Raw genomic sequence first — 8846 nt, 5'->3', positions numbered from 1 at the left:
TATTGATGGATTCCTTGTTTGGCCTCCATTAATTTCAATTACATTTTTCTCTCTTTTATTTTCAATTACACAATCATCCATAAAATAATATTACACGTAAATTGAAAATTTTTCCTTCTTTTTCAACTACTCATTTTTCAAAAAAAAATACTATTACATCCATTTTCAATTCTACAAAATGGGGGTCAAACAGAGACTAATAATATCATCTTTTCAAGCTCTGATACTCGTCATCGTGTCCCAATTGTCTATCAATATTTTTGCATAATAAAATTGCACTCCTTATTAAGCCATTGGGAGAGTTTAGCTAAATTAAAAAACTAAAATCAAATTGACAAGGAAAAGCATAAGATTACTTTTCACATGCAATCATAAAGAAAACTTCATCGTAAAATGATTAAAAAAGTCAGCCTACAAGTTCCATCTTCGATATAGGATTCGAGTTTTCGTATCTTAGAAGATCTTAACTTTATTAAGAAGATACGAGCAATCCACGTTTGTGACCACATATATTTCGCTTCTCCAACATTTTGCTGAGTGTTTCCCTCGTCTTTTTGCGAAAATTTGCTTGACGGAGATAAAGTCTCATCTTGTGTGTTGGCTAAAGTCGAGTTTTGAACTCAATAATATAGACTCTCATATGTTGATCATTGTTTTTATGTTAATGTCGTGTAGGATTAAATGTTAATATAGCCCTACAGAAGAACCATATTCAACCACTCTTGAGTTTTTAATAGAACAAATTTCTAATTTGAGCTTTTCAACTCTAGAATCTTGAGCTTTTATCTTGATATACCTTGCAAGATGGTAACTCTTCTAAATACCCCAATCTTGAAACCCAATAGCTCATTTGAACTTTACAAGGATTAAATAGATCGTATGAGTCAGCTTTGATATTGTTTTAAGTCTATGAAGTTTATTTTTGTAATTACTCCAACATGACTTCAATTTCCTTAGCAGTACAAGGTGGCGCCAGCCACTTCTACAACTTGGTTACCTACTAAAAGAAGGTTGGGACTATCTACCCGGTTTGACTCTGGGTTGAGAGTAAGTAGATAAAGAGGAAGGATAGCATATGTGAAGTGTTGGGGTAAGAAGACACCCTTTGGGGGTATTTATGGCTAGGCAATCGGTTTTCGTGCATGTGTTGGCAGTTCTTGTCCATGTGCCCCTCGATTTTGAGAGTCTTCATATACACATTTCATCATTTCCACCATTTTGATAAGCAAGGAGTATGATCGTCATTCGTTTATTGAGCGAGTACTTATCATGTGAATAACCGATTGTATTTGAATGTGTCATGGTCTACCAGCTATTGGTGTAGTGATCAACCGACTGCTCCAATGTAGCAACCTTTCCAGACTCCTATGGGTTGTTGCTCCAATTATTTTCTATGCAATATTAATTTTAAAATAACAACCTTATTAAAAAAGTGATCCAAATCCCATTATGTTGATCATTTATAATTTCATATTCAAGCATATGGAATTTTAATCTTTAACATTTACGTCTCTCACCACTACTTCCCATACTGTAAAGTTCCTTTTTTTTAATGAACTTATAAAACGACATAGGAAAATGATATATGTATAGCACCAAGTGCTGTTGTACACATTTACAGTTTTCTCACAAAATATAGGGCCCGCAATTATTTTAATCGCGGCCTCACTCCTACATGTGAGAGGACTGTCAAAAAAGTTGTCAAAAATTGTGTACTTGTAGCACATTCGATGTGATTCTTTGTACAAAAGGAATATTGACCAGAGATATGTCGTCTTGTTACAATTTCTTTTGAAGGTAGAGTTAGGTTTCCACTAAAAGACACCAGCAACTGGCTCGAAGATGAAAAGAAGTTCACACACACGTACTTGGAACTAACATTCAAAGAATATTGCATTTTAATTATTAAGAGAAGTCTGACACATAAACTGTGCCTGCTTAAAAAATGTATCGTTTTGCTATAAATGATTATAAAATTTTGAGTTCTTGTCTTCTTTTTTGCATGCAGAGTTGACATTGCTATAATTTAGGTCAAAGGAATCTTTCAAAGAATTAATCCTAAAATCTATATTTTTCATGGAGATAGACATCCAACCTAGCAAATTACGTGTATATATATATAATAAAAATAATCTTGCATGTTGGGAACATATAAAATATAGAAACATTTAAATGTGTTTTATTAGCAACCATTGACACGACAAAATGTAGTCTCCCTAAATTAATACTTTGTAATATTGTTTAATATTTCAACTACCATTCGATGATCTTTTAAATTGGTCGAAAGAGCGGTCTTTAGTTTTTTTCCCACTATACTCTTTGGTATTCATTTTTGACTTATTAATTTGTTTAACTAATAGCATGTCATTTTAGTGATAATGAATACAATTGTATAGAGTACTTCATCGAAATCTTAACTCTTTATTTGTTTCGAATGTGCTAATCATATATACAGGGGCGGACTCATTAAAGGACGAGTGGGGTCAGCTATCCCTACTGAATTTTCAAAAACTTTCGATTGGACCTTTTCAAATTTAAATTTTCAGATTTTTTTGGTTTCTTTCACTGTTTATTTTAGCCCATTTTTTGTCTCGCCCCTACTGAACTATAATTTTGAATCCGTCCCTGCATATATTCGAATGGAATTGTTGTCGTCATGGATACGAGATGATTTATTTCTTGTGATTGCATCTTGTGTTCCTGCAAAAAAAATAAAAAAAATAAAAAAGCATGTTGGGGGAATGGTTCGATAGATTATAACACGAGGGAAGGTTATTAATCAAAGAATGATGCCATATTTCTAATATCGAGGCCAATCAATTAGGGGAACTGTTTAGAGAAACAAAAGGTCCCCTTCCTTGAAGGCTAGCCCACTACATTTGAACATCAAATTGCTAGCCATTGAACTTCCACCGGCCTATTAAAAGAAAAAAAATGATTAAATTAATTGATAAATTTTAACAAATCTGGTCCAAATTGATAAACTTTGATTCTTTAAATAAAAATATAATTAATGTCAATTTCTTAACCATCGAAGTTGAAACCAATATTTTCATTAAAATTTCGTTTTCAAACATTACGACTATATCTAAGTTAGGTAAGTAAGAGCTAGTTTTCATTGAGAATGATATATCTTTCTTTATATTTAAGATTTTCATGAATTTCACATAAGAAACAACATGATTTCTGACCTAGATGGTGCCGAACATGGATCTGATTTTCAAACGCCGGTCTGGCAATTATTGTTAAAATATGCTAATTTTTTGTTGTTTGACCATTTTGTTCTTGTTTGGTCTGCATTATTATTTGTTTACTAAAACAGTATTATTCTAGTGGTACTTAAAGGTGTACCGAAGAGTGTCCATAATGGACACCCCGCGCCCCTCTATTGGAGGGGCGCCTGTTAGAGGGGCACCAGATGTCCATTATGGACATCTTTCGGTACATGGTAATGTACCACTAATAATCCTATTAGGATTATCCACCGCAGCACCCCCACCCACGTTGAGATGGTTCTTTTTATACATTCGTGTATGATTTCAATCTAATCCAAGAATTTTAACTTAATGATAGACAAAAATTACAAATCTTAAAACAGAACTCTTCTCTAGAGACCGATTGTGAATAAATTGATCTTATATCCATATTTCATCATCTCGAACACTAACTCTATTTCCTACTCGACATTCACTTAAGATTCCATCGAGAATTGGCTTTTAGTCTTATACATTTTAGCACGTAATATTAGAATTAGTTTTGTCCGTATATTCTTTTAAAGATGATTTATTGTTCAAATAGTTGGCAATGACATTCCTTCTTCTATGCTTAAGTCATTCTTATTCAAACTTGTGTGCGTTAAGGTCAAAATTGATTTGTCCATATTTGCTCTAAGATTCCCATCTAGCTTGACAAAAACCATCCCGACCATGGGACCCCTAAACTCAGGGGGGTCACCCTTTTAGCTCCATGACAATGTTGTAGCCTGAATTTGCGACCAATGCTCCGATGCCAAGAGTAATTATTTACAGTGTAGGATTAGGTAAAATTCTTCGTCCTTGATCCTCTATGCGTTGTCTCTCGTCGAATCAATTATTTTGTTATTTTTATTTTATTTTTAAATTTTAAATTTCAATCACGCTTAATAAAAAAATTTAAAAATAATTAATTAATTAAATGGGACAATAAATGATAATTTTTAAATTTCTTCCTCATCTTTGAAAATCTTCAATGAGGGGGGAATGGTAATGGCAAACTCGACCGATCATGTTGCAATCTATACTTACTAAAAGTCGAAAACCTTGACACACAATCAACAATCACAAATGTTTTAGTCCGACTAAGACTGCGCCTTAAATCACTATAGTCATTCAACTAATGTTCAATATTCAAGTAAGCTTTACATTGTTTAGTTCATATTTTGACGTTTATATTTTCTATATATTTGATTACTTAAGTATTAGAAGGGTGACGAAGACATACCTTGATGTCTTTGTATTAAGATCTGGGGAGCTTTGCCTAAAATTCATTTGATGCTCATTATCCAATCTTGGTTCAAGCATACTCATGCAATTATTTATTTATTTATAGAATGTTAAATAGAGGTCACAAGAAGGTAAATTCTTGGTCACTCATCACATTCAATTACGTGAAGGTTTTAACAAGCCCTTGTTTGATCCCCATTCTTTGATAAAAAATGCATTCTTAAATAGTGTTATAATATCATTTCAACAACACATTCGTCAGTAAAATAATATTATACGTAAATCTAAAATTTTTTACTATTTTTTAACCACACATTTCCTATCAATACACAATTTAAAAATATATCCCCCCTCAAAAAAAAAAAAAAAAAAAATGGAGCTCAATCAAGGGCCTAATATCAAATGCCGCATTTTCTCAACTTGTTATGGTTAACAGTTACCAAATTTTTCTAAAATGATCTTAATAGAAAGTGGGCTGATGGAGGCCATATGTTTTGATTCCCTGATTATTACCAATTATTTTGGCCCACTGTCTATATGTTGAACCAAGTGAACAAGAGCTGAAGTAGGCCGTGTCGATGGAGAAATAGTGGTGTCGGTCTTAGTGCACCCGTCCAATGTTGAGGCGCTACCTGGCGGGTGGCCCACACATCTCGGGGGTGTATGGTGGGCCACCCGTCGAGATGACGCACCTTGATAGGGTTTACAAAATATTAAATCCATATTTGGTAGTGATCAAAATAGATTTTTAATAAATTTTGATAAAAATTGATGAAATGTGTAGTTGAAAAATTGTAAATCATATAAAATATGTGATTAAATCGACTATTGACTTAACTTAAAATCTAAATTAAGGGCTTTTACCAAAAGTGATTTAAAAAAATTCACCAACCATGATAATATTTTTTTTTTTTAACTATTTAAATAACTGTAGGTGACATGTTAATACTAATGGAAATAAAATCAATATACAGACTTAAAAGGGAGTATGGCTTGACCTGGGAAATACAATGTCAACTTTATTTGCTCTCGTCATATTCCTTATCGTAATACGAAGAGATCAAGTCACTTTGAAACTCAGCAACTTGGAGGAGGTTTCAAAAATCTATGATTATTCTCTAGAATAAATATTAGCACCGTTTAACATCCATTATTTTATGTTTTATCACATTATTTTTTATACCGTATTAACTACACATTTTTCATTAAAATAATATTAGGCACAAATAAAAAATTTTCCTTCTTTTTTAATTATACATTCTCCAACAAATTACTATTTCATAATAAATTTTTCAAAATTAAAGGGCCTTATTATTCTGAACCGCAGTAGATAAAATTAGGGGTGTCAACGAACTGAATTTCAAACTCGAGCTCAGCTCAAGCTTTTTTTGGCTAGAGCTGAGCCGAATAAAAGCTCGACCAAAAAAATTTGAGGCTCGACCTAAACTTTCAACTCGAACCTTGTTTTTTTTTTTCGCTTTTTACAAAGGCAGCAGCTGCTATTTTTTTTTCCTGGGTCCAGGGCGAAGCCAGAAAATTCGCTTAGTACGAGCATAATTTAAACCACATCGACCATTGAGGATTTGTCATGAATTTAATGATGATAAAACTATAAAAAAAAAATCGCAATAATACTAAAAACGATATAATTTATAATTAAATGTGTTCCTTGCAAGTTTTCATATTTTGATATCGTTGTATAATAACATTGTTATCAAGTAATTGAAAGCAAAAACAAGTAATTGGAAGTAAAAGTAAGTAAAGTCCAAATCAATCTATACCTAAAAGAGGAAATTACACAAAACCCTAAGATTAAAATCTTGTATACTAAAATCAGGGGGATAGTTTTATCTTTCAAAAACCAAATATTTTATTTTGATTAAAATTTTTATAAAATAATTATATATACTTCAATACCCACACCACAACCCTAATTAATTCCCAGTATCTATATTTCTCCAACCCGTCGCCTCACACCTTCTCTCCACAGCATTACGATGTGTGTGTATGGTGGCAGTTTTGGGGGTGGTGGTGGTGATTGTGTGGTGGCAATTTTGTGGTGGTTGATTTGGCGATTGGGGTGGGTAGCAACGTGGCGGTGGGTTGGAGATTCACATCGAATTTGCAGATTCACATCGCTGCAGCGATGGCAATGGAAGAGAGGGAGAGGAGAAGAGAGACGAAGGGAAAGGGCGCTACTGCCAAAATGACCCAATCCACCACGGGGTTGGATGTGAATCTACAGCGCCGCGATGTGAATCTGATTTGCTGATAGATCTTGCGGTGTCGAATCTGTAACGCTGATTTTGCCGAAATCTGCAACGCCGAATGCTCGAATCAGTAATTTTTTGTTTTTTGTTCGATTTACTTAGCAGTGGTTCTTGTAGGCGATGGTTTATGCGTGGAAATGGTATTGGTGATGCGATATGGTGTTTGCGGTGGTTAGCAGTGGTGCGATGCTTTGAAGTGGTGGGATGGGGGCGTGGGTGATGTCGGTGTTGTAGTGATGGTGATGTTGATGGTGTTGGCAGTAGGCGATGTCGCTGGTGGTGGTGCTAGTGTTTGGGATGGCAGCGGTGGTTGGTAGTGTTGGTGCCACGACTGTGGCAGTGTGTGGTGATGGTGGTTGGCGGTGTGGTACGAAAGCGTTTGTAACCAACTATTTGGGGTTTGTGACCAACTATCGGAAAGTGGTGGTGGTCGTGGTGGTGATGTCGACGGTGTTGGCAGTGCGTGATGTCGTTGGTGGCTGAAATGGTGGTTGGCGATTGTTCGGTGCTTTAGAGTGGTAGAATGGGGCGTAGGTGTTTGTGACGATTTTATTGGTTGATTGAAAGTTGTGGCCAATAAATTGATTAATTTGTGATCAATATGGTGGTGGTGGTTTTGGCGTTGACGGTGGTGATGGTACTATTGGAGGTAGCGTTGAAGTGATGGTCGTAAGTGTTGGTGGTGGTAACAGATTATTTGATTGATTGTGACTAGTGAATTGGTTAATCTGTGACCAATAAACAATATGTGACTAATGAAAAAGATAAATTGTGATCAAGAAATATTGTGACCTAAAAATTTAATAATTTGTGACTGTCTAATAAGTTGTGATCTGTGATCTATAAAATTTTTGATCCGTGACCTAAAAATATTATGTGACTTATAAATTTTTTGATTTGTGATCGAGAAATAAGTTGTGACCAATAATATGATAAGTTGTGATTAAAAATTAATCGTGACTAATTAATTTTTTGATTTGTGACCGATGAACGAACTGTGACTTACAAAATTTTTGTGACTAATAAATTGATTAATTTGTGTTACAACGGTGAGGGGTGGCTGGTAGTGTTGGTGGTTACAGATTATTTGGTCGGTTGTGACTATTAAATTGATTAATTTGCGACTAATAAATAATATTTGATCGGTGAAAAAAATAAATTGTGACTAATGTGACCTAAAAATATATTAATTTTCAACCTTTTAATAAATTGTGACCTATAATGTGACTGATGAAAAAAATAAATTGTGACTAATGTCACCTAAAAATATATTAATTTTCGACCGTTTAATAAACTGTGACCTATAATATATGTGACCTAAAAATTGTGTTTGTGACTTATAATTTATTGAGTTGTGACCGAAAAATTAATCTGTAACCAATAAAAATTTTTATTCGTGATCGAAAAATAATATGTGACCTATAAAATTTGTGTTTGTAACTTATAATTTATTGAGGTATGACCGAAAAATTAATCTATGACCTATAAGATTTTTGATTCGTGATCGAAAAATAATATATGACCTATAAAATTTTTAATTTGTGACTGAAAAATAAATTGTGACCAATAATATGATAAGTCGTGACTAAAAATTAATCCGTGACTAATTATTTTTGGATTTGTGACCAATAAACAAATTGTGACTTACAAAATTTTTGAATTGTGATCGTAAAAAAATTTGTGACATAAAATTTTTGATTTGTGACCAAAAATAATAAGTAACTAATTATATTATTAATTTGTGATCAAATTGTATAGATCTGTAACCTAAATATGTTTAATTAATAAAATAATTAATTAACTAATTAAATTTAAATAATTTTTAATAAAAATTTGATTTTATAAGTTTGAAACTTGTTTTTTTAATTTTGAAATATGTCATACTTACTCTCTTACTTTTGAAATTTTCCCTACCTAAAATCAAGCATAATTATGGGCCTTGCTAATATGTAAAAATAAAAAAATTATTAGGTTGGGCCTAAAAGTTCAATGCAGGCCCGCACTGTACATAATAAGGCTCCGCCCCTGCAAGGGCGGACTCAGGCTCGGCCCGACATCAGAAGATGGGCTCGACCCGAGCCGAGAGCCAATTTGC

Source organism: Olea europaea, chromosome 21 (genome assembly GCF_002742605.1).
Source record: "Olea europaea var. sylvestris chromosome 21, O_europaea_v1, whole genome shotgun sequence".
NCBI classification, from domain to species: domain Eukaryota; kingdom Viridiplantae; phylum Streptophyta; class Magnoliopsida; order Lamiales; family Oleaceae; genus Olea; species Olea europaea.
Note: the sequence above shows the minus strand (reverse complement) of the source record.